Raw genomic sequence first — 25490 nt, 5'->3', positions numbered from 1 at the left:
GGCTGCTCAGTGTGTCTTGCCAGCTGCTGCTGGTGCCAAGCTCTGGTGGGATACACGAGGCAGCCTGGGGGCCTTGTGCCAGTTGGCAGGGATGGGAGTGCTCCATAGAGGAAAGGATTGGGCAGCAGGGCTGAATCCTTCCCTCTATGGAGTGTTCCTGTTCTTGCTGCCTGGTGCAAGCTTCCCAGGTGGCCTAGCATATCCTGCCAGCTGCTTCTATTGCCAGGCTCCAGGAGGATGCACTACGCAGCCCGGGGGACTTGCAGCAGGTCATAGGGCCCAATATGTCCCTCTATGGAGTGCTCCCTTCCCCATTGCTTGGAACAAGCCTCCCAGGCCCCCTGGCATGTCCAGCTAGAGCCTGGCACCACCAGCAGCCAGCAAGATATGCAGGGCAGTCCAGAGGGATTGTGCTAGGCAGCAGGGCCTGATCCTTTCTTCTTTGGAGCCAGCCTGGCCAGGCACAGACAGAGGAAAACCCCCTGTGGCACAGGGGCCCACCAGCTGGGAGGCCTGGGGAACTGAGATGAGGGGCAGGATTTCATTCCTCCCTATCCACTGCAGATCAGGGGCAGAGCCTCACAGGGAGCAGGGTTGTGCAGCCATCCATGAAGATTGGACCGATTCCCCCTCAGGCTTTTTGACTGTCTGTACTTAGCCCCAATGAAATCAATGGGAGAAGCACAAATATTTTAAAATATTCTGAATTTTTCATTAAGGTCTGTGTTTTCTATGCTATCTGGTGAGTTATTATGGAGGCAATTCTTCATTTTCATGAGTGTAAATCAAGAATAACAACAAATAAGTCATTAGATTTTCTGCTGTAAGAGACAAATATCACATCACATTACAGCACTTGTGTGTGAGCAAAATTACCATGCCATGTTTGTGAAATGAATAAATAAATATAAGAGCAATAAAAAAACTGCACAAACAAATCTAGGCACAGTTAACTATCCCAATCCTTCAATTAAAAAGGTGATCATTTGCACTTCCAACAATTAAGTTTGCACTCTGTTTACTAATAAAATGCAGAGACAAAGGTCAATAAATCAGTGAGCCATTATTTTTAACACTACATAGGATTTTTTCAGTAAGTCTGAAAAATTGCCCTACCAAATGTGAGTTAGGCTAAAAAAATGATTTAGATTGATGACCATATAATGGATATTAAGGGGGAAAAATCACAGTTAACCACCAAGTGATTTTTTTTCCCCTTTAAGCGTTATGAATGTCAACCAGGAAATTCATAAAGAAAAGCACAGTTTTACAGAAAGTTTGCAACTAACTTGAGACAAGAGCAAATCAAACTTGTCTGCTACCAAAAAATACATACATTATTTGTAGACTGCAGAATAATAGGAATTAGAGATTGGAAATGACCTATTAATTTATCTGACTTGAAGGCAGTATTTTTTTCCAGATCATATTCTCGTTAGTCCAGCCTTATGTTTCAGTTATGCAGCATCCATTGTTTCCATTTCATAGTACAAAGATATCATATATCACTGTTAAGAATTTTATCTTAAATATTTAGATTTATTTCCTCAAGTTTTTTCCACTATTCCACCCCTATATTTTTTCTTGCTACTTTTAATTCACATTCTCAAATATGTTATCTTGTCTATATCTTTTCTTAGTTGTGTACATCCATGAATCAGTTCTTCCTGTTTGTCATTTTTGTTGCTATTACTTGTTTTCACCCCAGCTTCTAGTAATTTTTTTAGGTGCTGAAGTGTTCAGGACCAATAGGGAACATATAAACAGGGAATATCTACATATGCCCCTGACTGCGCAGTTGTTACCACACAGTCATTTTCTACTTGCTGTAGCCATTACTGTGCAGAACTTGCTTTAGCCATTACTGATGCTACTCTATGGTGATGTAGCGTCTCATGTAGACACACCCACATAGCTGTAGAAAGGACTACCTGGGTCATAATGATACCCAAGTATTACACGCATAATCCTGTCACAAAACAGTTCATAAATTTATCAAGCAACATCTTAAAACTTGTTTCTGGCACCTACCATTTGTACTGGTGATGTTCCAAATATAGTTCAAAAAGTTTCACGAGACTATTAACTTCCATAGTAATTGTGAACTCCATTTTGAATTTTAGTGTGAAAACAAACTTTTCTGATGTTCACAAAACACTGACTTGGTATTTTCCTTCCTCAACATATCTTTGAGGGTTAGTCTTCAGTTTGGAGACCTGTAAACCTATATCTGGAATTATTCCAAAACTCCAGTAAGTCACCTTTGTTTTTTGGGGATGGAATTGTAATCTCTTTCTTCCACTTTCTCAAATGTGGGGAACCAAAAGCCTGGATCTTGGTCCTTGTTTTCAAAATTCTGAATCACTGAAATTTAGTGCTACTTTGACCATACCTTAATATAGTTATTATTGATGTTTCTGATTATTCATATTGGGATGTACTTTTCCTTGAAAACTGATGCCCTAAGTATTTTCTACTTTCCCACACAATGGACATGTCTACGCAAGAAACTAACAATGTAATAATACCATGCAGGAGCATGCCACAGCACAAACCATGCTAATGTGCGACTGCACAGTATTATTAGGTTACTGCACAGTAACATCACTTAAAAGGTGTTCGTTGGTGCTACTGTGTGGTACCTTTTGTTACAACACACTTAATTAGTACTCGCTTATACAAATATTAAATTAAGTGCACAGTAAACACTGCACACTCATGAACATGTAGACACACCTGATCAATTGTACCTGTGCAAATTGAGTACAAAATGTTGCTACTCTGATGCAGTAGCAATGTTCATGTCCTCCTTTATACTCACTTTGCACAGGTTTTAAGTTATTATCCAAGGTAAAATTAATGTAGAGTTAGGTAAAACCAAAACATCTATGTAGCCAGATGCCTCATATCACCAAAAAAATAAAAATAAATAGTTACTATCATTTTTTATTAGTAGTAGTACTAAAATATGCACTGTTTTGGGGGGATTGTTATTTCTGAAGCAGGGAGAAGGGTAAAATCCTAATTCATAAACATTTTAGTATCCTGGACAATAGCAGGAAAGAGTATGTCCAGAGAACAGTACTATATGCCTATGCCCTCATCTCCATCTTTTGACATGCTCTCTACCTTATTTTTCTGCCTTCCAGTTTTAGCTTCCTTGTTTCACTGAAATACTGGGTTAATCTTCCACATATTCTGCTCAGCCTCATCTACCTTCCCACTTTAAGAAGGCACTGAGTCACCTTTTTTCCAGTCTTAGTATAAATTTGTCTATTTGAGCCTAAAATTGATCATCTGCCTACTCACCTGACAGTTCTATCCCCACCACTGTATCTTATCTAAAATAATAGTTTATTGCATCTTTATCCAAGTTTCTTAACTCTCTTCAATCTTTGTAGTTCATTATTCCTCCTTTACCTGCATGAGTCTCTGCATCTTCTCTGTTAAGTGTTATCTCTCCATCATACCTCTGTCTGTGCAGTTTTTTTGATATTTTACTTCATAGAGCACTATTGTAAAAAAATAAATTGTGCTGCATTATATTGTTGAGCCAAAGTCCCTGTGGGCCATTCAGACTGTAATTTTTCCTTCCTTAAGAGCTACTATAACTTTGTGGTCCCATCTTTTATATCCCAAACTGAACAGTGTCTGATATCTTCAGTACTTTATGTATTACTGGAATGATAAAATGCCTAATCAAACTCTACATTTTTAACTTTATTACTTTCTCTTTTTTTCCCTAAAAGAAGACACTCGAACTGAGAAGCAAGTAAAAGACAAAGGGTAATGTGGACCCTACCCCTATTACTAAAGGGGAGAGAGAACTCAGGGGTAATTGGACTCTCTCAGGCTAACTCAGGCAGAGCCCTAAATGGCCTCCCCTCCCAGGTGTGAGCAGTGATTGACAGGCCTGGGGGCAGAAAGGGAAGGTCACGTGGCCATGGACTTAATAAGCACAAGTCCTGATTCGGTGGAGGAAATCTGGCCAGAGGATCTGCAGGAGGCAGAGCTCCAGGATACAGCTAGACTGTGTGACTCAGGGAAGGACTTTGAGCTGCAGGGGAATTGAAAGGAACCCTGCCTCTGAACTAAAACCATCCCAAACAAATGTAGAAGGAGATAGTGAGTAAAGATCATCTGTCCGTTTGTCTAGTGGTTTGAGCACTTGGCATCTAGGCCTTTCTCTCCTTGAGGAGACTCAAACGGAGAGCTCTCATTTTTCAGGAGAGTAGCCTCACCACGAGGCAATGGGCTCAGAGGCTTGGGTGGGGGGAGCTTTCCACTCCCCTGAAGGTGGACATAGGATAGTCAAAAGTGCAGCATGTATGAGGTTAAAAAAGAGCAAGCAAGTGGAACAAATGACTCTTTAACTATTGGTTAGCCTGACTCCTGGAAGAAGGAAGATCTGGTCTGGACTATTCTAGCCAATGGCTATCTAACATAAAAGGCGTAATTATTCCTAGCAGCAAGTACTGGAACCTAAGAGAGTGCTATACATGGGAGGATATGAAGTGAAATGCTCTGTTAGCATTCTAGTTCAGGTAAGTGACTTCCCTTAGACTGACCCAGATCCTGACATGATAAAATCACCTCTTAATTAGGCACTTAAGCTCAGAAAATGAGTGGAAGTTCAGACACATTTGTGTCTAGAGTTCTTCTAGGCTACCTGCTCAGTGACTATTCTTGACTAGGCAATCTAGATCTGTTTCGGGAAAAAACATTGGCCTCCACATTCACAGTGTAAGAAACTCTTTTATGTAACCAATCTGCTGTCACACTTCTGGGACAAGGTTGCAACACCTAATCGGAAGCACCTCTAATGCAATTATGAGCTGACCTTGAACGGTAAGAGATGTGACTATAAGAAACCTGGAGTTCAGACCATAAAACAAAATGGAGGTGTGTCATTCTTGTGCAGTAGTTAGGAAAATAACCAGTAGCAACATTAAAACTTAGACAGAGTTAAGGGGAAAGAATAATATAGAAAGTCACCAGCAGTTTAGTACAGAGAAAGAAATCTGCTTATTCTACAAAGTATATTGTATAAATGACAGCTGTCCAAAGTTCTATACCAAGGCAGGAGAAATCGGCAGGAAATATTTTAAAAATCTGTAGCTATCTTCTGCAGTTGTAGTATCCATTAGAGATTTCAGGCAAAACCTGCAGGGACTTTCAATGTAGTTTTTTGGTTCCAGTATAATCATTAAAAAACTTTATTACTAAAATGATTTGCTGGAACAAAGTATGCAGAATCTATACAAATCCCACTTCAGGAGATCACCCCTTATCGCTGCAAGAATAGCACTGAATGCTAAACTTAAGGCCTGTTTCAATTATCTTGAACAGATACTCAATGTTCTACCTAACAGGGCTGGCTCTAATACTGTACACTAGTGTATTGCATTGCAAAGCCTGAGATCTGCCTTTCACACCTGGGAGACTAAGAGCATGTATCAGAGAATGGGCGTGTAATGGAAATTGTGTAACCAGCCCTTGTTTAGAAGGGGATATAGTATGTAGTTCTGAAACAAAGTGCGTAGCCAGGCACAAAGTAGAGTTCGTGTGACCCAGGAAGAGATGAGGAATTTGGAAGCTAGGCTGTGAAGTTGGAGGAACAACATGAGGCACTGGAAAATAGCAAATTTATCCTGTGAAGTTGGATAGTTGGTGGTTAATTAAATTCTTTCAACTCTTATGATCTGACACGTTAGTTTATTTTAAATAATTGCTGAAGCTGTATGATGGTGGCATAGGAGTCAAATTGACAAGATGTTAAAAATTAACAGAAACTTGGAAACACATTATCACTGTAGTCGAGCTTGCACATCTGGATTCTTTTTACATTATATTTTATTTCCTTGAATGAAAACTAGTATATAATATGTGACTGAGAGATGCAATCAATGCCTATATTTGGAAGTTTGCTATTCAAAATTAAGGAAGGCTTGTCATATTTGCTAAGATAGGTAAAAAAAAAAAAACTTTCATAATGAAACCTTAAACTTTCAATAGGAGCTATTATAAGCAATAAGTAAAGTATTTTTCAAGTGTTGTTTTTGTATTTTTTGTAAATGTTCTGTCAAAAAGTTTAATATCACTATTGATTACGAGAATGGACACTTGTACCCTGACACTAATTTTTATGGGTATCTAGTACTTAGAAATCATTTAAATCACCTTTCTTACACATTTGCTACCATTTTCTAGAAAAACCTCTGAAGCTTTCCACGGTTTTCTTTTTCTTACCACAGTGGCTTATGAAGTGTTGCAATAAAGGAAGCCTTCTTCCAAAGGTGAATGGACATTTTTTCCATAGACTTCCAAGGCCTTGTCTCACAGCTGATGCATATGATCCTGCTTTATAGCCATGTCTGTTCTCCTTAAACTTCCCTAATGAATTGCAGTACTTTCTAGTCCCTACACAGCTAAGTGAATGCAAACTAAACAACTTTGACATTTTCTACATAAGCAAATACATATAGGTACTTGTACATTCATGCAGATAAATACTTGGAGATGCAGTTTTGATTGACTTGTGGATTGCTTACACAAAGGAAATTCTTACAACTATAAATCATTTTCCCCAGACAATCTTTCTCCTCCAGAGTTGGTTTTACTCAATATAATTTTCCTTTTTTTAAGAGTCTCACAAGGATTCTGACTGCTTAATACACTCATTCTCAGCCAGCTAAAATTGGGCAGGCCATCATGTTGCCATAGCAACTGATTGGACAAAGACTTAATTCATTGGTTTGTCTGAGCCAGAACTGAGATTCTGCAGACAGTAATAGTTTTAAATTATTTATGTCTTGTCTATAAAGTCCACTGCCAATGGAATGCATATTTAATAAATAGGTGTCACTTGCTTAATAGTGAGGAATACACTTCAACTGTCCTATGCTGGCACAAGGCAGTTATGTGTTTGATAGCCAGATCATCAGGCAGTCGATGACAATGAATAAGAACAGGAAAACACAGTTCAGTAACACTAATAATTTCCATGTTGAGGTGTAGAATGTAGAAGTGTTAATAATTTATTGGATGCTTATTTTTATAAGAAAAATAAGAGTAACTCCAGAAGTAGCAGCTGTTAAGCTCTGCAAAAATTGTCAGGATAGGGCAGTAGCAGGGACACAGATTATTTTCTGGTTTTGCAAACTATGGGCTTGTACTCTGTTTTCCCTGCTCTAGTTCACAAACATAATATGTAGATTACATCGTTTGCTAAAGAATAAGAAATTTGTTCTATAGGGGCTTGAAAAGGGAAAGGAAAACAATTTGATTCATCAGTGTGTCATGAGGTGTGCTTTTTGATATACTGAGTTATGTAACATGGAAATGTACATGGTGTGATGCAGTCATCTGTTATGTTGTATGATGCCATGGAAGACTTTCAACTTTAAGTAATGAAAATAACTTGACAGGTTCAGATAAATGCCTACTACTCAATGTGTTGATCTCAAACAAACAAAAAGCTTTAGTATTAATTGCATTGAAAACACACACTAACCTTGATGTCACAGGGCACTAAGGTGCCTGCTTCTATAAGAGCAGAAACTGCCTGGGAAGAGGGTCCCAAGAGCCAGGCAGAAGCCCACAGGTGCAAGTTACTGTTTCAACAGGTCAGTGAATAAATTAGCCTGCACCTGCCCCTAGTCAGCTGACCAGGAGAGGCAGGGCCCTGGGCAAATATAAACCCCAGGGCCGGGAGCAGGAGAGGAGTTCTCTGTCAGCAGCCAAGGGGGAAGGAGGTCTCCAAGAAGACGCTCACGAGTGAGGCTTGGCTGCTTGTTCTACCCCAGGTAGGATTAAGTGTCTCCAAGAGCTCACCCAAGAATCTGGCTTACGTGGATGTTTTAAATTGCACTCTGTCACTTATTCAGCCCTGGAGCTACCTAGTTCAGCTTTATGCCAGCCCTTAATCTTCCCTTTGAATATTTCCACAGCTGAAAGCCTTGACCAAAATGGATATATTTGATATTGTTGATGATGATATTGTAGCAGTTAATCTCTTTATCTGAATAATAAGATCATAGAAAAATAGGGCTAGAAGGGACCTCATGAGATTGTCCAGTTCAGGCCCCTGCTCAAGGCAGGATCATCCCGGACTAACCATCCCAGCCAAGTGTCTGTTTAACCTTCTTTTGAAAATTTCCAAGGATGGACATTCCCTATATTCTCTTGGTAGACTTTTCCAGTGCTTGAATTATTGTACAGTTTACAAAGGAATGAAAACAAAGAAAAAAAGGACATTCAGTGCTACTGTATTACAATACTTTAAACTTGCTACAAATCTACTTCACTATGAGAAGTGCCCAAAGCATCAATTCAGGAGTTATTTATAGAATAGTAACATCAAGGAAAAAATGCCTGGGAAGTTTTATTTCCTTAAAAAAACAAAACAAAACAAAACACGCCCCCCCCCGCAAAAATGTAAAGCTTTTCAGAAGAGTACAGGAAATAAATGTAAACAAGAGTACCTTTTAAATATGTAATGTGATAACTTTACAGTTACTGAGTGAAAGAATAGTGTCATATAAAAATAGTGAATGGGATGTTTATTAAAAGGACATCAAACTTCTAAAAACTAGCTTATATTCTTAGAAAGAAAGCTCATAGGAAGATAATACATCAAATAAAAACTGAAAGTAGTAAGATAAAGGATCCTATACTTTCTAAATTTGCCTTTTTAAATACCTATGGCATTTGCTGTACATCCAAATATTTAAATCTTACTGACTGCTTATAACAGTACTATGAAAATGTCAGTCCCATCATAGAAAAGACAATTTAGAATAAAGAAGTAGTATCTTCAGCAGAGTTAAAAGGGTCAAAAGCCTGAAATCTTAGGAAAAAAATCTTGACAAAATAAATTATTTTAAACTTCTAATCAAGTATTTATTCCTGTGTAAGAGTGAAATAAATTCTATGACTGAAGAGGCGTTCAAGAAAGTTGGTAGGTCAGTTACCACTACATCAGTGTCCAATGTCCAAAAGAGGGCAAACCAGTTTGATTGGATAGTGCACCAATTGAGTTCAGTCTTCAGATATTAACATCAAAGTGTATGATAAAATACACGCAACAAAAATTAGATAAACTTTGGATGAAGACTAATTTTTCTAATAATATAAGAGCTGTTATTCAGATTATTGTAGCACAATCTATATGCATTTGAGGACCTCACTGAGAGGAAAACTGCAATTGTTTAAACATTTAGGACCACATGCCTCTACAGTACTGTTACTGAGAGCAGTGACTTCCTTACCCTCGTACTATCCTGCATGCCACCCCTCCTCAGAAACTCCTGTTCATCTTCAAACCTAAACCTCTTCTATGCAGAGCACAGGACCTTCTTCTCATGAATGTATAGCCTGTAAAATTCTTCCAGGCAGTCTAATAACACCTTCTCCTAACTTCATGTTAATTCAAATGTTAGTCCTCCTTGATGACAGCAACTGTAGATGGAAATCAACAATACTGGAAGGATGGCTGTTTCTTGTTGTTTTTTAGTTGAAATCTTGTTCTCATGAAATTTCTAGCATAGTTTGGAAACTAAAGTGGTTCATATAAAATTTGGATAAAAGCTGATTGCTTGGGTATTTTTCTTTCCTAAATTTAAAATCAAAACTGGAGACCCATCACTTTTTCTAAAGTAGCAAAGCCTTGTAAAATGTTTCTTTTTGGAGAAGAGAAATATTCATGTCTCCTACAATCTTCCCTTTCACATTCTTATTTTTGGGTGAGTGGAGGCGTCTATCATGTAAAATGAGAGTCATGGCATTTAGTGAAATATTTCTGGGAATCGCAGGAAACTTATAAGAGTTTGGAAACTTGCTGCTCAAACTTGTGGAGATAGAAAATTCATTTCCCAGCATCCTTCAAGGTTGAGAGTATGAGGAAAGGTGGACACGTCACTTTGTCCCCACCTTTACTTAGCTGTTCAGGGAAGTGTCCTGACACACCTGGAGGCATAAACCAAAATATTGAGATAATCAACTATACAACCTTGCCATAAAGTTTCTCCTCATAAAAAATCCTATCTAAGAAAAATCACTGCTCGTTCTCTGTATGCTACTAAGAGTTGGCCAATAGAGACTTTATCCCCAGATATCCATATTAAAAATGAGCATTTGCTCACTTTTAACTGCCACTGCTGTTCTCTAATATCTATAATAGCTAAGTAAGTAGTCTATTGCAGTTTTGGATTGCAACAGAAATGGTCTGAAACAAGTTATCATAGCTGAAATGATTGGCAATGGATCAGCATTCATGTTGTGCCAATCATTAGTATCTAGTTGACTCCAAACTGAATTTTGAGAACTTTTTGAGGAATCCCAGTGTTACTGCCACTGACCACCCAGACATTTTGAAATCCTATGGCTTTCGTGCCATTGAGCCTGCACTCTAAATCTTACAACATAACATTGAGGGTTTGTCGGCTGCCATGGAAAGCATACCTGAAACATAAATAAGTGTGCATGCAAATGTTTGCAGACAAGGTTCTTTGGGTAGATCTTATATATTTTATTATACCAGCTAAATAAACCTGTGTTGGCCTGAGCAGTTTAAAAAGCTGCTGTGGTGAGCATCTCAGGGCTACTTGCCCTCAGGACCTTGTGAGTCTCAGCTAGATGGTATCTGGGGACACTAGCCACTTGTGCTACCTGGACTGCTGAAGCAGCCCTAACTTTGAGTGGCCCCTGCCCCTGCCCGGGTCCTGCCATGTGCCTCACCAGCAAGGATCCTGGTGTTCCCTGTTTAAAATTTGCAAATTTTTACTAGTCAGAGGGGACCAGCAGGCACTGGGGGAGTCCCTGTTCCCCCATGCACTACCAAAAGTAACCAGGAATAATAGTCACAAGCTGGCAGAGGGTAGATTTAGGCTAGATATCAGGAGGCACTACTTCATGGTCAGGGCAGCTAGGATCTGGAACCAAATTCTAAGCGAAGTGGTGCTGGCTCCCACCCTGGGGCTCTTTAAGAGGATGCTAGATCTACACCTTGCTGGGGTCATTTGACTCCAGTACTCTTTCCTGCCATGGCAGGAGGTCGGACTCAATGATCTGCTCAGGTCCCTTCTGACCCTAGAAACTATGAAACTATGAAATTCTCTGATTTTAAAAAACAAACAAACAAATTTTCTTATTAAAATACACAAAATCTGTGTTCTTCCATCAATAAAATGCCACTCTGTGTGTGTGTGTGTGTGTGTGTGTGTGTATAATATAATATACATGAGAGAGAGATCAGTTGGGAAATGTTTTATTGACATATTTACAATTTTAAAGCAAATTGCTGCCCCTGCCCCCTTCGCTTACCAGGATGTGGGGACAGCTGCAACCAGACCCACAGCTGTTTTGTGGCTCTGAGCAGTGCCATCCCTTACTGTCCTGCTCCCTGTGCCCCAGCACCTGAGCCCCAGTGATCCACTGCTGTTTCTGGGAAGCCCTTGAATGGGGCTTAGGAACTGGGCTGGGCAAGCCCTTTCCCTTCCAGGCCAGCCTCCCCCTGCACAGGCTGCTCTAGGGGAGCAGGGGGGCTCAAAGCCTAGCTCTGGAAGCCTCTCTGACCAAGAGCACTCCCCCACCCCGACCCCATCTCTCTTTCACACTCATATTCCTGCTGCCAATTCTACCCCTCCCTGCAGCCTATTACAGCCCCCATGTGACTCCTGGGACCAGGAGCACTCCCCCTCCCCACCCCCAGGCCAGGGCTGTATGTCCCAAGACTGATGTGGGCATGAGGCAGGGCTTTGGTCTGGCAGTTTCCCCTGCAGCTGCAGCTCCTGCCAGAAGGTCCCATCCCATCTGGCAGCAAGGCACAAAGGGTGTGAGGTTTGTGGGACAGATGCGGGGTAGAGGTAGGGAAAGGGGTTTAGGGGTAGATGTGGGGTTTGTGGGGGTGCCAGGGGGGACGTGGGAGGGTTTGTAGCTGGGTGTAGAAGTGGATGTGAGATTTGTGGGGGGTTGGAGGATTTTGGATGGGTGTGGGGTGGATGTGGGATTTGTGGAGGTGGGGGGGTGTTTGGCTTCTATGTATTAGATTGTGGAGGGGTTTGTGTGTGTAGAGTTTGGTGGATATGTGGGTCTGGGGGTTGTGGGTGGGTTTGTGGGGGGGTTTGTGAGTGTGGGATTTCATAGTAGCTAGGGTCAGGAGGGACGTGAACAGATCATCTAGCCTGACCCCCTGCCTCAGGCAGGAATGAATGCTTGGTTCACAAGATCCCAGACAGGTGATCATCTTCAGTTTGCCCAAGGTAGGGGCAAGGACCACTTCCCTGGGAAGTTGATTCCAAGTTTTTGCCCCCCTAACTGTGGAAAAAAATTGCCTTCTGATCTCTATCTTAAATCTATTCTCCATCAGCTTATTACCACTGTTCCTCAACACCCCAGGCAGTGCTGGGGAGAAAAGGGCTCTAACTATTTGCTGATGATCTCCCCTGATGAGTTTGTAGGCAGCTACCAGGTCCCCCCTCAGCCTCCTCTTGCTGAGGCTGAACAGGTTGAGGTCCCTCAGTCTCTCCTCATATGGCCTGTCCTGCTGCCCTCTCACCAAGTGGGTGGCCCTCCTTTGAACCCTCTCCAGGTTGGCCACATTCCTCTTGAAGTGCGGCGCCCAGTACTGGATGCCGTACTCTAACTGCAAACTGACCGAAGTTGCATAGAGGAAAAGCATCACCTCTCTGGGTTCATGGAGGGATGTAGGATTTGTGGGTGGGGGTATCATTTTTGTGAGTGGATTGTGGGAAGGTTTGTTGATATGGGGGGAGTGTGAGGTTTATGGGTGGAGGTGTGATGTTTGTGAGTGGATTATATGGGAGGAGTTGTGGGGGTATTGTGGGTGTAGGGTTTATGGGGGGGCTGCCACATTATCACCCACTCACCACCCCATAGCACACAGCCGCACTGCCAGCAGCAGCAGCCAGTAGTGGGCACTCAGGGTGCTCATGGCCTACTGCAGGCAGAGCCACTCCAGTAGCACACAGTGCTGCCCAAGATCCAGGAGCTGCATGTGGTTCATGGAGCCAGCCCAGTCCACTGGCATGCATTTTTGGCCAGGACTGGGCTTCTGCTGCTACCCAGAATTCCTGACATGGCACACAGGAGCCACGCACCCTCAGACTGGGCTGGCTCCTCCCTCCTTGTGCTAGGCACATGGAAACAGGAGGTGGTCCAGCACGATGGTGTGCAGCTCCTGCTTGCAGTGCCAGGAGTGCTGCAGGAGCTGACCTGGTCCTGCCCAAAGACTGCACCAATGAATCAGGCTGGCTCCATGCACCATGTGTAGCCCCTGGGTCTCAGGCAGCATTGTGCACTGCTGGTGGGACTCTGCCTGCAGTGGGCCATGAGTGACCCAAGAGCCAACTGCCGGCTGCTGCTGCTGCAAAGTGGCTGTGCACCATGTGGGGGGTTGGTGGGCATTCCTCTCCTGCCTTCCCCCACACCCTTATGTCCCCATCTACTGGGGAAGAGCTTGGGTCTCATTCAGCTCTGAGCCACTGCTGCCAGCTGTGCCCCACTTCTTTTCCTCCAGCCTGCTAAAGCAGTGTATGTGGGAGGCAGAGATGCTCTGGCCGGGTGATAGAACATCTGTTTGGAGGATCCAGCCTCCAGTTGCTTTGGGGCATGCTCCAGGAGTTTGGACTGCGCCACTTTTTTTTCTGGTGTGTTTTCTTATCAAACAGAGTCTACACTGTGGGGAACAGTTTTTCATTCATGCTGTGCCTCCTGTGGTGGCTCAAACTGCTTTGAGATACCACAACAGACGTGTTTGCAGCCTAAGGCCAAGTCCAGATGTGTGGATGTTTTGTCCCCCAAGCACAAATAGTGGTGGCACACCTTGTTCTACCACTAGTTGTCCCCGGGAAATGTCTGTGACATGCATGCAATGGTATGTGGCAAGTTACCCCGGGTGGGGTTGCAGAAGCTGGGAACAGCACTTGGCTGGCCTCAGCAGCTTTACCTGGCATTCTGGGGGCTCCCAGGGCTGCAGCAGCAGTGATCCTGCCATGCAAAGCCTGGCCAGCAGTGTAGTGCAGCTCTAGTCAGCTGGGCTCTGGCTTTGGGTGGCGCACACTGCCACTGCATGTGCAGCTCCGCCTTTTTCTCTATGGGTTATTTTGACCCACAGAGGAAAAAAACTCTCCACACTGCTCCCTTACAACAGGGAGAACAACGGAACATATGGTATGTGGTGCCACAGATGTGTCTGAGGCACCACATACAGTGTTACTGCACTTTTCTGGACATGGGCTAAGAGGCTATTTGTCTGCTTAGAAACCCACTAGTATTTGGGGGAAAAAAAACTATCTAACCCTGAAGTGGTCGAATACAGAAACATGAGGCTATGGTTTGGACAACCTGTCAGTTTTTCTTATAACCACAATATTTGCATTTCCAATTTGTATAATGTTTATAAAGACACTATTGTCAATAGTTACTTCAAAGATTCCTTGGACACTCCATATACTCAGCAAACTTAATATTTGCCAAGAGTGCACTTGGAGTAAAACCTCTCTTTACATTTTCTCTATTCTCCAGAAAGGACATTCTTATTTGTATGAAGAAACACCATTGGTTTATATCAAGGGCACAAATCTAATTAGAAATGTTACTTTGTATTTTAATCTCTCTTTTTTTGAATATTACATGATGTTCTTATCTAAATAGGGCTTTGCTGCTTCAGGCGGCTGCTGCTACTTCTAGAGGACAATGTACAAATTTTACAGACACACAAAGGTTATAAAAAAGATACCTCTTGCTTACATTTACATAGCAGACATTACAGTTTAGTTCAAGTTATACATTTCATACTCTTAAAACAACTGAAGTCTAAAATATTTGCTACGTGCTTGGAATGACTTGGGGAAATATTTGTAGGAAAGTATTATCTATTAGCCTCTAATGCTGTCCATGTATCAAGAGTTTACTAATTGGGGACCAAAATTATATGATCCTTACTTGTATGAGTAGTTACTCTGACTGTAATATAACAATTAGATGAGTAATTTGTAACTGGTAGGTGACAAACAGTACCTCTATATATGACATTAGTGTGATGCAATAAACTCCAGTGCACTTGATGCTGGAGTTGATTGCTCCTGGGCACAGTATTTACACATGCACCCAGGACCACAGTGCATTGAGCTGGGGCACTGCAGTCCCTGCCTCAGGGCCTGTGGGAATCAGTCTGCCAGCTCAGAGCTGCTCCTCACAGCTCAATGTGCTGCAGTGGGGCTGTCTGGAGCATGAGGGTGCTTCAGTGTGGGGCTAGGTGAAAGACAACCTCCGCATTGTAGCACTCTCATACCCCAGCCAGCCACATCAAGTCTACATGTGTGTTGTGGCAGAATAAATAACTCCACTATAGGATAGTACTTGTGTTGGGCAGTACTATCCTATGGCAGAGTGAATTAGTTTACTCCAGCCTAATAGCACTACTTGTATAGATGGTGATGTTATACTGTGGAGTAATTTGTCATCTTTGCTCTAAAGCATCTTGTCTAGATGCACCCTAAGACTCACAGTCTGATCCTGCATAAGCATCTTTGAAATTTTAATTCGGGCTGTGGTTTGGTGCACTATCTATTAACATATTTTAGATATCTCTTTCTTATAATCTTCCCCATTTATTTATAATATATATATAGTCATATCTCAAGTTCATGTTAGGTTTTCACTTAATCTTTCAGAGGAAAAAGCTTTTCACAAAAGGATAACACAATGATTACTTAACAACAAAAATTGAGTTAAAGAACTGAAAAAAGCACAATATTTAAATGCAAGGCATCGTTTATCTTATGCTATTCAAAAGGGTCTCATTTTATAACAATAACACATTTCTGCAAAAGAACACATGAAAAGTTGAGCAATCAGCACAGTTTATCTCCATGTGACATTTCCAAATGCTATTTATATATTTCATGGGTCAGTTTCTTTATGAAAATAGCCCTGTCCTCCAGCTATCTAAAGATCTGGCATTTGAAACCAATTCAATTTATATGTTAAATTTTATGTTAGGGGAAAAAACAGAGACACTCACCACATTTCTTTATGTAGGACTGGTTATCATCATCTTAATTTGTTTGGAAAGCTTGCCTTTTTATTCTCCAAAGCTACAACATGGAATAGAATGTATGAATTAAAATAAAATGTCTGGCTTATTCACTGCTAGGAGCTGGTCTTAGAGAAAATTTCAGACCTAGCTAAAGTGGTATCAAAGGGGTGGGTAAGGGCAGCTCCCTAATTACAGGGAGCAGGATAGAGGGGAGAACAGCTTTTATAGACAGAAAATGCATGAAATTTCAGTGCAGACTTCACTAAGTCTACGTCAGGTGTAAGGATAGCACAGACTTACCTACCTTACAATTTTAAAGTGTTGCTCACAATTTAATGGCATGCTTAGCCCAGACTAATTATAAGAAGTGTACTATACTATTAAATCGCGAGCAAATTCTTTGTCTTTCCTAAAAGAAACAACAAGAATTTTAAAAAATCAGGTGACTACAAATCCTTGCTACTTTAATTGACAGTGTTTTCCATCACCCTCAAGTAGAATTATCTTGCATACAGAGCTTGTGACCATTTTTATTACTTCATCCACTCTGGAGACAAATATCCATTTTTCACTAGAAGACACAGTGTAACTGGGGAAATCTCATTGTGTCAGAAGAAGTAAAAAGTAGCTCTTCATTGTTCAAACTCTTTCAGTGTTCAAAAGACAACTTTCATATTGGTGTTTTCTGGACAGTTAGGTGGAATTTCTGGTGTAACTTTAAGAGAGGATCCTGCTACTAGTTAGTTAAGTTTTGCAGCTGACTTTAGGGGGAGAGAATTTTCTTCCCTATCAACTTTAAATAAGCACACATTACACTGAATTGTTGGAAGGTCAGAGCCATATAACTCCCTGTAAAGTACAGAGGTGTTCCTCCTCTTAACATGTGCTTTTACAAAGGATGCACACAACAGACGAAGAATTTGCTCCTGATTTAGTAGTATAGAACACTTCTTATAATTAGTCTGAGCTAAACTGTACTTTTACCACAGTCCTAGGCAGAACAATGATGGATGGACACACAATATGAAATCTGCTTTTCCATCACTTCAGCAAGGAAGGAATATGCATCAAATGGGGACGTGCTTTCCATACCACACCAGCTCAGCTGTGATAGCAGAAATAAGCCTCCATCCTCATTTATTTTATACTCATTCATTTGTAGGAGGGTTAGTAATGTCACCTAGAAGCTGTTCTCCCTGCACTACAACCTGGGATAGCCTATGGAGGGAAACCAAAGGACACTACACTTCCTTGTTCCTCTGTACTGGCATGTAATACGGTATACAATTATGCCCCCCAAGAGCACAGGTGTGAATGTGTTCTCTGTCATAAAATTTTCTGCAAATATTGTATATATCACATAAATTGTTTCAGGTTATATAAATATTCATTTAGATTTAATCTGTGTTTTCTAGTGCTCTATCACTTTGTGAACAAGGAGCACTGGCCATTTCAGGCCTGGGATGCTAGGCTACCTTCTAAAGAAATAGAGCATATTTCTTATCAACTATAAATCACTGAGCAATGATTACCCATTCAGCACAGGTTCATATCTCCCACCTTCTAAAGTATTTACTATTTACCGAAGCAGAACTTTTAAGATTGGCCCCCCACAAAGGTAAAGGCTAAAGGACCAGGGCATTCTCTAGTTTGTGTTCACCTGTGACCATAATAAATATACTATATGTGTATCCCAACCTAAATCTAACCTTCAGAAAATGCTGTATGATGCATCACTTTTCCTGATCTATTATAAACATTTGTTTCTGATTTCTAGACCTGGTATAAGCAAGTACATTACAAGCAAGTGAAATACAGCCCTTCAATTAAACATGACAGACAGTCTCAACTACCAGCATAAGTTCATTAACATTTATAACATGTAACATATGTAATTTTACTGTTTCAATGAATACCAGGAATTTACTTATGTTGGTCAATATATACTAGTTACATCACAGGTCAATAGATCCTGATAACTGCAGAATCAGAGTCCTTATTTTGAGATACTTTATAAAAACTCTAGTTTAGCATGAGGAGATGAGAAATTGATAAAAATAAGTTTATACTGTATCTTTAAAATAATTAACATTTTCATTATAAAACTGAATAGCTTTCCGTTGCAATGTTTGTGATTTTTATTCTCATTGTATTATATTACTCTCCTTACAATATTTTGATACAAAAAAATAATATTTAAGTCTTCTCCTTCACTTAATTAGAAATGTCTCTTTTTCACTGCCCATTAGCCATTATTCTCATGCTTTCATTAGCTTGAGAAAAGGCAATAAAACTTGAAGCTCTGATACACCCCTTTGGCATGTTATGCAATCTGTCTGGTTCAATCACTTATAATAAATATGCTGAACTTTAGAGAACTACCTTTGTAACCATTATTAGTTGAATCACAGACCAGATTAGCTGCATTTAACTTTGACAGTGCAAATGCTAAGTAATTTCACTGAAGTAATATGGACTTGTGCAGCTAACAACAAAATTTGATTCCAAATGACCATATATTGCAACATTATAATAATGAATCTAAAATAATATAACCTTTACCTTTTTTCATAGTAAAATAATGTTTAAAGCTGAATGAACTGATTTTTATATATAAAGCATTTAAATATGTTTTGAACTATTGAATACCCTATAGACTTTTTAACAGAACTTTTTTTTGTCTAGCTGCATCAAAAAATTAAAGAACAAAAAAAAATCAAATTTTACTTTTTATGTCTAATAACTAGTTTATAAAGGCAAGACTCAGCTGAAATATTTCATTGTATTCTGTACTAGTGCTTGGACATCTTGTTTATCAACCAAATGCCATTTTATACGTGAGATCCAATAAAAGCAGAGCAATACCTTTTTGCTGCCTGAAAGGCATTTCTATTACCAGATATGGGATTTCAAAGTGAAATGGGAGCAGAAGTATGCATGTAAGGCAAAGAAGACCACAAAGTTTTTTTTTTTTTTAGTGTTGCAAAAGGAGGGTGAATAGCAGAATATATCTCATTCTAAGTGTGATCACAAGATAACAGAGTTTTTACTCATTTCTGTGACCACCTCCAAACTGATGAGCATATTTAATGAATATCTCTTGGATGACTATACATGATGCCTTGATAAACACTCTGTCAGGGGGTGCTGGCTTGCACAAGCACAGCTTGGTAATCATCATGAGAATTCAAAGATGCAGGATATAAAGAAAAAGTGGAGGAAATGATCCCACCAGGTGAATCCAACTGTAGGGTAAATAGTTTCCCCCAAAAGGGGAAGGTTTTGAAGAGGTTCTGAAAAAAAAAATGCAGAAGGCTACTCTTCTCAAACCCATTAGAAAAGAGTTTGCAATGGTTTCTGGTTTTGCTTTTGCGGTCCTTTAGGTGTACACTAGAAGCAGCTAATTAAAAATTTTAAGTATAATTGACACCGATAATGACGGGGGGGGGAAAAAAAATCAAGATCTTACCTGTGTGACTCCAGGAACCTTGTAGCCTTAAAGGAATAGGAAGTACAGAAATCAGATTAGATATACCATGAGGAGAAGGAAGGAATTCTTTTTTTACTTCACAGCCCCTCAGAAAGCTTTAGAAGTTACAGCTTCCTGCCAGTAAAAGACATTTCTGCTTTTAGTTTTGAGAACTCACAGTATGTCGCCTCTTACTGCATGCTATTTTGGGTGCCGTGTGTAAAACTATGAACACAGGCACTTTTGTGCAAAACATCATAAGGCCTCCCTGATGTTCATTCAGACCCCAGAATTAAAATGCAGAAGGCTCTAGCAGGCAAAATACAAGCTGATTTTCTTTTCCTAGTGGAAAAATAAAGCACTCGCTGGCAAGTAACCAAGGTGGTGAGAAGGTAATTCATCTTCTGTGAGAGTATTTTGCAAGTGAAAGGGACATGCCCTCTGTTTAGAGATTAGTCAGGAAAACAAATGATCAATTTAGAGCAGTCACAAAAGTTACATAATAGAAGAGAAGGTTACTGCAGTCTGTTTTTTGCCCTCCAGTAATGATTTTACCAAATCATTTCTGTTCAGAAAAAGTGCCACATGAGAAAACCATATCCAGGATATAGCTTTATGTCTTTCCTTATGTTTTCTGACAGCTTTATGAAAATAAATCTTGTTTTACCCTCCTTGCAGAAGTTTAATAAAACTATTTTTTTGGCCTCTGGCTGTTACATACACCTACACACACACTCATACACTTGCACATTTTGTAGATAGAAAGTTACATGTTTGTATATAGCATTTCCTTTATCTTATTAATCGATTTATAAAAAAAAAAATAAAATAGTAAAATGTCTTGGATTATAGATAGTTTTGAAGAAGTCATTATAATATAAATAGCATTTTGGAAAAGTTTTACTATGATTGAATTTCATGTTTAATTAATCTACTATGCTATGACCCAGTAATTTAAAATGTGATCCTGCATGCTTTGTGTACTCTGATAGGAAATTTAATAATATGGAAGCATACAGGCATTTGTGTCCTTTAGTTGAAAACTTTTTATAATAATCATTATGATGATGATTTATATTTATTGTCTGTTGACATCGTGTTAAGTGTTCTTCAAACATAGAATTCAAACTGAGAAAAACAAATTACAGATCTTGGTACTGGGAGAAGTCCCCGATCTTATAGCAGATTTTATGAGATTAACACACATTCTGTCTAAATTGTAACTGGGAACTTAATTCCCTAAATCTGGTAGAAAAATTTTCATTTAAATTGTTTTTGATGGGGAAAACCCCCCGAGTTTCCAAGTAACATTTTAATGCTGAAATTGTCCACTTAGAACAGAAATTTTGGGTTTTCCCCATAAAAAATGATGGCACCAAAGCTGAAGGGAACACTTCAGTTATTCAAGCGCCAATTTTCTGATGAATTTTCTGTTCACCAAATGTGTGTGCATGTTTAGCAGGACTTGGAGCAACATTTCTTCATCATCTGGTAGTTTTTTTAAATGTTACATTTGACAGAAGTCTCTTTTGAAAATGATCAGGAAAGTGAATGTCCTTGTAAATTTGTAGGATACTTCTTAGTCTCTATCTAGTTTTAAAACATGTTAAATATAATACATACAAATGAACAAAACTGCAAACATCTAGGCAAGACTGTATGCACATGCTGAACTGTCTGAGTTAAACCCGTGGCTCCTCCCTAGTTTTAAATTGACCAGTTTCGTAATTGTTGAGGTACATCATGTTTTATCTTGATAAAAACCTAGAGCATAATGTGAGCTAGTCAAGATAATCTAACGTAACACTTGAAATCCAAATTTAGAGCCAGCCTTAAGGTCATCTTCTGTAGTTTTATCATTCATATTTTTCTTCTTCCTTCAAAAGCAGTAGTGCTTGAAGGGAGTTGTAAATTCTGGAGAAATATGAAACTCTGCTTCTGATTCATAGAGTCTGATTAGGTGCTAAATAACATCTAAACATAGCGAAAAGGCTTTGGGGAAGCCAAAATGATGACTGCCTCCAGAGCCGTCTGCCATGTCATAGCACTTCTCTGCAGGACCAAATAAAAGGTCTAGCCTCTAGCAGGGAGGAAGGTGAAGGTGGCTAAGTTAAGAACAGGGTGTGAAGCTACAGCACTCTTTCTGCATCTATGAAAAAATAGAGCTACATGAATGGACTCACACACAATAAAGCAACACAATTTGGCAGCAGCTTGCCCTCTCCCTGTGCACAGATCCAGGGTCCACATGCTTCCCCATGCTTGCCCAGGATTGCATGCAGTGGTGGGAGTCCCCCATCCCCATGACCCTCCAGACAAGCTGCTCACACTATGGCCCATACCCCACCTTGACTGAGCAGTGCCTGTGGGAGCTCTTTTACATTGGCACCCAGGGTGGTCACCCCACTTGCTCCCTCTCCCCCCATGCTATGGTACTGATCACATGATTTGCCATATTGCAGAGTTTTTACCCCACCCCAGTACTGATGTTACCTCATTGTCTTTCCTGGAAGACCATTGAGGATGAAGGTTTACTCAATAGCTCAAAACCATTAATTGTTGAAGAAAACAGGGAGAAGGAGATTCATAGATGTAGAATCAGAAGGGACCTAAGTAGATCTTCAAGTCTGGCCCCCTCCCCTGGGCAGGAGAGCATACTGGGCTCATATGACCCCAGCTAGGTAATTGTCAAGCCTCTTCTTAAAGACCCCCAAGGTGGGAGCCCGCACCACTTCCCTTGGAAGTTGGTTCCAGATGCTAGCTGCCCTGACTGTGAAATAGTGTCTTCTAGTGTCCAACCTGAACCTACTCTCAGACAACTTACAGCCATTATACTTTGTTACTCCAGGAGGTGCAAGGATGAACAGGGTCTCTTCCCATTCCCCGCTCATTCCCCCTGGTAAGTTTGTAGATGGCCACCAGATCCCCTTTCAGCCTTCTCTTGTGAAGGCTGAACAGATTCAGGTCCCGTAGCCTCTCCTCATAGGGTCTGGGCTGCTGTCCCTGGTTCATTACTATCTGGCTGGGAACTCAGATATATAGTATTCACTGAAGAGGGAGAAAAACTGCTTCACAGGAATTTTGAGGGGTGCTAACCTAATATGGACTTGCTAAGTATATATGCAGTACCAAAAATCCTGATGAGGTTATCAGAAAATGGTGAGAAAAAACTTTGACAGAATTAGTAAGTGAATTGGCAAGACATAAAAAACACATTTATGACAGGAAATGAAGAGCCATTGCCCTGAAGCAGATGAGCTTACACACATTATTTAGGTCAAATGAAGCTAAGGTATTTACTAACTTAAATGCCAAATTGGAAGGCTCTAAAAATTGAGCGGAACCCTCCCAGCTAAAATACTTAGAAATGTTGAACACAACATTAGCTCCCAGTTGCTGGACAATGGGTGAAATGAGCTGAGCTGAGCAGGGTAGTCCAACAGATTGATTGTTGATCCATGGTATAAACTATGAGGTATAGTAAATGATGAGATTCAGTATTCAAATGCAAATTTAAGTTTCTAGCAATTGAACTACACTGGATATGTGTTTATAGGTTAGCTATGTACATGACATTGATTTAGTGATATAGTAAAACATCACTTTTTCCCCTTTGTCTGTGGTAAAGTTATGAAATATGTTAATTATCACTAGACCTTCTGTTATTAATATTCAAAGTAAATAATTAGGCTTGTCCTATATTGACAAATAGAATTACCCTGTTAGCTCTTTCCTGATCTCACAGCCCATGTTATTTCCTGCAGAGAAGGGTCTCAGAAATACGGTAGCTTTCAGCAGCCTCTGTCACCTTGACTGTTGTCACAGCTTCCCTCCAAGGTATGTTAAAAGCCTAACATCAGCTAGCTCTGTGGGGGAGATCCATTGCTTGCTGACAGCACAATTAGAAGCACAATCAAAAAGGATGGACAAACCCAATTCATATAAAATAAGCAGTATCCTTTGTTTACTGCCTAAATAAAAACCTTTCTGAGAGTTTGGAAAATCTAAATAAACTTTATTTAAAAATAAAATAGCACATTCATTTTCACATTAAGGTGTACAAGCTGGGGATTGGGAAAGGAAGTCCCATATTCCAGTGTACGTACCATTTCTAACACAACCAGAAGAAAAATTTTGTAGATCTGTGTGTCTTAGTTAAGCACCTGTTCAGAGCTATCCATCTGGATAGTTAAGACAAGGTGAAAAAATGGGAGCTGATTAAAATCACTGAGCAATTTTGTGGTTTGACCATCCATCAGTCAGTTGCAATATTACTTTCTTTTACCTTTTTTGCTTTCACAGAGATTTAGTCTTGAATTACTGTGCAAATATAATGAGACTAGACTATAGCATTTTTAATGTCCTCATTGTGATGATTTGGAAAATTACAGGAGTTTTTTTGAAGGTACAGACTAACACAATACATTATTCTATGTGAAAAGACAATGCTGCTTTCTCCCAGGTTAAAAAAAAGAAGGCATTTTCACCACTTTTTTTTTTCTTTTTTCTTTTTAATGAAATAGCCCAATTATCAAAGTAAAATAAATAAATAAAAGGATTACAGTAATCAGGGACACCTCTTATGCCAGGACATTAGGAGGGCAGGGAGCAACTCACATTTCTTTTTAAGTGATTCTATACTTGTAGATTCATCCAGCAGCACTGGCAGGCTTCACATGGATTTTTATCCAGTTATTGCCCATTATATGGAGGTTTCATCATTATAAAGGACCTTTCGAAAGATTAGTTAAATGCTGGAAATCTTGAAAAACCCAGAATGAAGTCTGATTAACCCTTTTCCCTCACTGGGGAAAAAAGGAAAGAGAGTATAGTTTTATGATTTCTTTTCCTTCTTCAAATTATTTTTCTAAGGTCTAGAATGAACTAATTCTACAAGTGGAGGTTTAAATGGGTCTTCAGTGATAGACAAGCTTTGTGCTGGGCCTCTAAAGTAGGAAGGAAGAAAGGGCTTTGACTTTTTAGCTACTTTATTCAGAGGTTTGGTGTACCTTCACAGTATTACACGTGATGCCTAAGATGCCATTATGCAGTCGGGACACCCAGCCACATGGTTATACAGACCAAAGCCCTCTCTAAACAAACAATTCCTACTCTGCTGTATCCAATCATACATGTGACAAAACATTCAACTTCCCCCACACAGAAAAGCAAAAAGCAGCTTGGTGAGGGCCCAGGGCATGGCATGAGCTTGGAGTTGCAGTCTGCCAATGAGCCTGCCCAGTTGCCCAGACTAGTCACGACGTCAGAGTGCATATTGAAGATGGCTTTCCTCCATGTGACACAGCACTTCCTTAAAGGCCCAGTGTGCCTCAAAGGTGGGCACTGCTCACTGGAGTACAGTGTGCTTAAATTTCAGTGAGAGGTACACCTGAGGAAAGCCACAGGGTGTCATCTGAGCCAGTCCTGGCAAGCCATTTGCGGTGGCTCTTGATGGCCATCTTGGCCTGACCTAATAGAAAGTAGGCCAGGCAGACGGCACCCTGCTTGGTCACCTGGTATGGGTGGGAACACATGTACGTGTTCTCTGACAGGCTCCTGCCCAGTGTGCACAGTGGTGGCTCGAGGGGAACAAAGAGCAGCCGCAGGCAGGGACATTTGAGGAAGGCATGAAAAAGGTTTTCCTCAATGCACCCAGGGCTGAAGGGGCAGGCCGTGGAGATGACTGTTTTAAAAGTGGGACACAAATGTGCCAGTGGCTAGGATGCTGTGCAGCAACTGCCACTGCAGGTCACAAGTCTTTTTGGTAGGTGGTGGCTTATGGAATGTGTACAAGCTGAGTGGCCCAGTGGGGAATCTGGTGCCCCCAGGCCATCACTGTGTGTTGGGGTGGCCCACCAGCACCTGGGTATGACAAACATGAACCACCCAGGCATACAGGCTTCCATGTGACAGAAAAGGAAAGGGGCAACTCATATCACTGTCCGGAGGCATGGGGAGCAT

The 25490-nt window shown here is 40.5% G+C and overlaps 1 protein-coding gene across 4 annotated transcripts in view; it reads right to left on the bottom strand.

Moving 5' to 3' along the window:
* CDH19 (cadherin 19) overlaps nt 1–19779 on the bottom strand; it is a 92622-nt gene extending 72843 nt beyond the window's left edge. The window contains exons 1-2 of one of the 4 annotated variants that reach the window (XM_090039596.1): nt 19530–19779; nt 16046–16118 (exon numbers count right to left, since the gene is read on the bottom strand). The gene's annotated coding sequence lies outside the window, so the exon portion shown is untranslated. Of the gene's footprint in view, nt 1–6249; nt 6332–16045; nt 16119–19529 lie in introns of those variants that run through there. The other 3 variants (XM_090039599.1, XM_090039597.1, XM_090039598.1) reach the window with 3 other exon arrangements.
* Nucleotides 19780–25490: the final 5711 nt, after the last annotated feature.

This window comes from Crocodylus siamensis, chromosome 3, assembly GCF_052110815.1.
Source record: "Crocodylus siamensis isolate JL-2025a chromosome 3, ASM5211081v1, whole genome shotgun sequence".
Lineage (NCBI taxonomy): Eukaryota > Metazoa > Chordata > Crocodylia > Crocodylidae > Crocodylus > Crocodylus siamensis.
The sequence above is the reverse complement of the archived record's forward strand: the minus strand, read 5'-3'. Positions and strand labels throughout refer to the sequence as shown.